Here is a 6,054-nt window from a genome sequence, read left to right as displayed (position 1 = left end):
CGCGCGCCCCCCGCGCCTGGCCCCGCCCCTCTCGGTGGGAGGCGGGCAGAAGTGGCGCGCGCCCCTCCCCTCCTTCGCCCCTGGCTTTGTGGAGGAGGGAACGGGCTCGAGGCGGAGGGCGGGGCCCGAGCGCGGGCGAGGGGGCGTGTTGGGGCGTTGGCCCCGCCCCCGTTGGCCCCGCCCTCCGCCGGCCGTTGTGCGCGCGGTGGGGCGAGGGGGGCTGTGGGGAGCGCGCGTGCCGCTGGGCGCGTGCCGCGAGCGCCCCCCTCCCCTTCAGCCCCGCGCGCGGCGGGGTCGGGCGCGCGGCGGCGCGCGGCGGGAAACGGGCGGCGCGCGCTCGCTGAGTGCTGAGGGGGGCTCGGCCGTGAGGGGAGAAGCGACGGGACGGGAACGGGACGGGAGCGGGAACGGAGCGAACGCCAGGTAACAAAGCCCTGCCGGAGCAGCCGCCTCGGTTTACGGTTTCATCGCCGGGTGCGGTTTCCATGTGAAAGCGCTGCAATCGGCTATGTCGGATTGCTCAGAGTGCGTTTTCACACCAGAAAGCATTTGTCCTCCGCGTTTCTGCAGGAGTTAGTAAAACCCTGGGAGGTGGCACTGGTCTGGTAAAACTTAAGTGCTGTAGAAAAATCATTAAGGAAAAAAAGGCCACTTAGAGGCCAAAAGACAAAGAGAATCGGTTGGAGCACTTGATTCCAGAGAGAGAGTTTGGAGAAAGCTCATTGCTTATCGAGAAAGAAACACAGGTTTTATGGTGTAAAAGAACAATTTTCAACATTAGGGAGTCAAAACACAACTCGCATACAAGTAGTTTCCCAAGTATTTGAGGTCTGTTGGCAATGATCCTGTTTTTCTTTAAAAAGTCAATAAAAGCCACCCCCTGGTTTATTTTGGCTGTACCCTTCTTATTTCCACGGACAAAGAGTGTAGGGACACAAACTGCTGGAGCCTGTGACGAAGTTGTCATTTACACTGTACCCGCAGGCAGGGCTCTGCTGTCCTGCTACGAACACACACCATCAATAACATGTTTGCCACTTCCTTTTCTTGTCAGTCCTGACATATTTTTCTTTTTTCCATAATCTTTACCAAGTGGTTTGTTTTCTTTACCCAAGGGCCTTTGGTACTTTGTGGAATCTAGAGAGAGAGAATCCATTACAGTTCAGCTAGTGGCTATGATCAATAAACCATGTGCTAGTTGATTTTATTCTGCCTATCCATTTTTAAAGTAATTCAAATGTTGATATTTTATTATAATATAATTCAGGTGTTTGTCATATCCTTCTTCCTCCTTAATGGCAAATTAACAGCCAGTCTGGAACAAAAAAGCCATGCTTGCAGAGTAAAGAAGAAATATGCTTTGTTGAAACAGCAGGACACAAAAATCTGTGAGAGTATTTCCAGTAGGGCTTTTATTGCAATTTTCCCATCATCTCTCTAGCTCTGGTGCTGGTAGCTGTAGTCTTGTAAAAACAGGAGAAAGGTGATAATCCTTTGGATTTACTTAGCTACACTTCAGAGTGCATCAAATCCAGCTTCCTAATCCAGTTCCCCCAAGATGAGTTAGATGAGGCAAAAGCTAAAGATGAACAAGATAATAATTGGAACAGAAAAAGAAGCAAGGATGCAGCATAGTTTGATAGAGAAACTACATGGAATCTGATACAGTGCACATTTAGCAATGAGCAGAAAGTCACGGTACAAGCAGTGTTGATCTCTGAATCGTCCTCCCAACCCACACAGGGAGATGTCAGTCCAGCTAAGCCGTGACTGACACGTCTGGACTGGCTGAAAGCAGCGGTGGCAGTCATGACTTACATGGCCTGGCATCTCCCTGCTTCCCTGGGCTGGTGGCAAAGCTCCTGCACAGCCCACAGCCTAGGGACAGTGATGTCACAATGTCACAGCCCCCAGCCTCGGGCCTAGGGGAAGTGATGTCACAATGTCACACCTGCACAGCCCACAGCCTCCAGGGCAGTGATGTCACAATGTCACACCTGCACAGCCCACAGCCTAGGGACAGTGATGTCACAATGTCACACTTGCACTGACCTTCAGCGCTGCACGGCTCCTCGAGCTGGAGTGCAGCAAATGCTGCCGTGCCTCTCACGCTCTCTGGAGTCCTGAGTGAGTTTGAACTCTGATTCAGTACAAACTCAAAGTAGCACAAACCTGGCACTGTTGGTGCTGCTGTGTCTGCTTTTCTACAGCCATGAACACAACATCAGGGTTCTCTCTTTGGTTTACCTCAAGAGACCTGCTGCAGTCTTGGTTTAGTTGTTAGGAACTGACCAGGTTACACCAAATTGGGGATTAAAGTTTACACAATGAATAAAAAACAACCAGCAATCCAGTGCAGAATGTAGAAATTACTCTCCTTTTCAGAGATGACAAGATGGACAAGGGGGAGAAAGAAGTGTCTGTCATTCAGCAAGGACAGCAAAGGATCCTGAAAGCTGAACAGTGTTTCCATTGTTTTAACACAAGCTCTGCTTCTCTACTGAAAGATCCAAATGACAAGGACACTGAGGGTTTCTTTCTCTTCGCTGTTTGTTTCCCTAGTAACAAATACACAAGCTGCACTGTTAGATACCATCCTTTCATCCTTTTCTCTTTTTTTTTTTTTTGAAGATAAAGACATGTCAAGGATGTAGTCAGTGGTAGCAGGTTAAGGTTGCTTGTATGAATGAACCTCCAATACAGCACAACGCACTTGAGGTCACTGCATGTAGTCAGTGGCTGAGACAGTGAAATAACTTAAAAAGCATGGAAGATATGATGGAAGTAGTGATGCATCTCAGTGTTTGCATCATTACTTCCTTTGCTTCTTTAGGATATGTTAAGTCTTAAAGTTTGGAGACTTTAACCAAATTTAAAAATCAATTGGTTTTAGAATTTCAAACGCTAGATTCTCTGTGTTAGCTGAAAGAAAACCACTGAAAGAATGAAAGACTTTTTTAAAAAAAGTAATTTAACTACTTTCCTATATGTTTGCTATAAATGCAAGCTTAGTAATGAAAAACAAAAAAATCTGATCTTGTGTTCTCAGTTACTCAGGTTTGTAATGTTGTGTTCTCCAAAGTTCTCCAAGGAAAAGAAAAATGCATCTTTTTTCTTGGGACATGGCAGCAACTGGTCTAAGTAGTGTAATGTAGAAATAACTGACAAAATTAATATCAAAATTCTTATTGTATAATATGAAAATACAACATTATGCATGAATTGTAAACCAGCTTGTTGCTAGGACATAAGTTACACTGGTATTTGTCACAGTGTATTTTAGTTACTTGTCTGGAACTGCCTGTGTAGGGAGGTATTTTAGGTGAACAAATACATTCCTTTCATTTGGGATGCTTTCTGAAATCAGTACAACTATTTAATTGTACCACCTATGCCAACACAAAATCTGCTTGTCCCAAAAAGAGAAGCTGCATCTCCAGTGGATCAGGGAATCCAAAGCGATGTGATCAGCTGTCCTGAAACACTTTGGTGTCTCAAGCTTTCATCAAGTGGAGAACAGGGAAAGGAATTTGTTTGGGGGCCATGAATCAAACAAATCTGTATCATGATTTTTATGTGATGTAGACATCTGCTTATATACATATAAATGGATGTGATGTGTAAAAAAGTCAGAATCACCCAGAGCTCCAGATTTAGGAGAATATATGTTCCCTCTATCAGAGGGCTGAAATACACACCACTGGAGGGCAATTTGTCATCTGCAAAATCTGCATTGCTCTGTTAATGCCCACCGTCACTGTGGAAGGTCTACTTTATCTCTTGTGTGACTTTTGAAATAGCAAAACCAGATGTTAATTAAACTTTTCTGATATTCAGACTGACAGATATACAAGTGTCCTACCTGGAGTAGAGAGGTTCATCAGGGAATTAGCCAGCCACGTGCCCTTCAAGCATCAGCATGCTTTAGTAGCTAGGTTAAATTTTATGATCTTTTCCCCCTGAATTTGTTTTTTAAATTACTTAATATCAACTTTCAATATAATATCTAGACCTTTCTCTACATGATAACAGTAAGTTGAGTTTTGTTTTATACTTCTTTTAGTCTTTAAACAAAAATATAAGGCCCACAAAAGAATCATCATGCTATGAGCACAGTAATGAAAATGGTGATCATAAGAACAAGTGACAACTGTATTTTTTGTTGGAGAGATGAAGTTTTGTCTGTCCTCAAAAGCAGAGGCAACTTCAGGGACTGTGACCAGGCTGTGTAAGTGGGGAAACCGGGTTGTGTCTCCATTTCTATGGCTCTGCTTGTTGGCTTTGTGGAAGTTGGTCAAGAGACTCAAGAGCAGAACAGACAATTGCAGGGTGTAAATACCTGTGTGTGTCTCTAAAACTTACAACACTGTTTTTCTAATGGGAGAATTTGTAACTATTCCATTTGTGTTTATATCTGGCACAATCAATTACAACATGTGGAACAGCAGGATTCACAGACCCTGTCTGTTAGTTCTGTAACCTCCCCTCATCTCTGAAAAAGAAGCAGAAGTTCTTTTAAGCTATCTCAGGCTCCTTTGCAAGGGATGATGTCTAGATCATCTCCAGAGACTGAAAGGACAGAACTGTTCTAACCCCTCCCTGACAGAGGCTGTGTGATTCTGAATGCAGAGAGGCCTGCAGGCTGTGCCTCCAGCATTAAACATTGTGACTGTAGACAAGGAGCAGACTGCATTTAACCAGGAGACTGGAAACAGCCTCATCAGTTGTGCAGCTGTTCACTCCTGGTAAGTAAATTACACAGTACAGTGGAATATTTAGCATGCAAACAGGAGTGACAACACGCTAAACCAGCACAACAACACATAGAAACTAATTGCACTTGATGAGTACCATAGCATTTAAATACAAAATCAGATGCTAGCTGGGATTGTCTGTATTTAGCAGAAGAGAAAGCAGATGTGTTTTTGTGAGGGAAAAGGAAAAGGTAGTAGAATAAAGAGAACTATGTAAGCTTTTTGATGTATACATCCATGTTAAAAACTCCACCCTAATGTAGGGTTGTCATATATTCCATGCAGCTCTCAGCTCCCTGGCTGACTGTTGGCCAGCTGTTGCTTATCTGGGAAGTTAAATTTGTGTTTTGTGAGCCATAGAAAAGCAGAGATTAAATTTCTGTTGGTATGTGTTTTGTAGAAACACATTCTGCATATGCTTGCCTATATATGCAAAACAGTTGGCTAGAGGCAGGGATTCAAGCTTTTTCTGTGCTGGGATTGTTCGGTTTCCTTTTTTTCCCTTTCTTCTAAGAGATGTGTTTCTCATCTTAAAATCCAGACTTATATTTCCATCTTCATTTTCTATCCTGCCCAGCTTAGGGCATCCAGCACAAGCATATTCTGTCATTTCACAGATAAATAGAGCCAGAGGATTATTGTAATCATGTGCTACAACTCACCGTGGGACAGAAGCCATGTGACTGCTGATATTACTTGTCATTTAAACCAGAACATCCCTTAGGAAAACATGCCTTAGAACATCCTGTCTTCACAAATTGTTAATTCCTTGTTCCAGTCATTAATTACTCTCATTGACATATATATCTTATTTCTCCCTTGAATGTATTTAATTTCACCTTTCAGCTGCTGTTTCCTCTGTCTCTGTAAGACGGAGGAGACTGTAGGACTCACTATAGGCATGAGAGCATCCTTTAAAGTAACAGCATTTGATAAAACACATTTTTCAATTTCTAAGTTGTTTCTATATCTCTTAGATCCTTTTCTAAGGTATCAAATGATTTCTTGAGCTGTGGATTCCAGCAGTGGATTCAAGCATGGGACTGTCCTTTTCCTGTTCAGACAGATGATCATATCTATCTGTGCAATTAATTGCCAGTTCAACTGATTCTTTATTGGGATCCCCAAAGGCATTTCAGAATTGCTGTTCCCACTTCAAAACCAGGAATATATTATTGTAAGGGGCAAGCAAACCCAAAGTTAGTTAAATGATGGCAAAATTCTTTTCAACTTGTGTTTTCTAATGAATCAGACTAGACATACAATACAAATTAAAAGCTTGGCCACATTCAGAAGGCAT

This window comes from Camarhynchus parvulus, chromosome 15, assembly GCF_901933205.1.
Source record: "Camarhynchus parvulus chromosome 15, STF_HiC, whole genome shotgun sequence".
NCBI lineage: Eukaryota > Metazoa > Chordata > Aves > Passeriformes > Thraupidae > Camarhynchus > Camarhynchus parvulus.
This window is presented reverse-complemented; position numbering follows the sequence as displayed.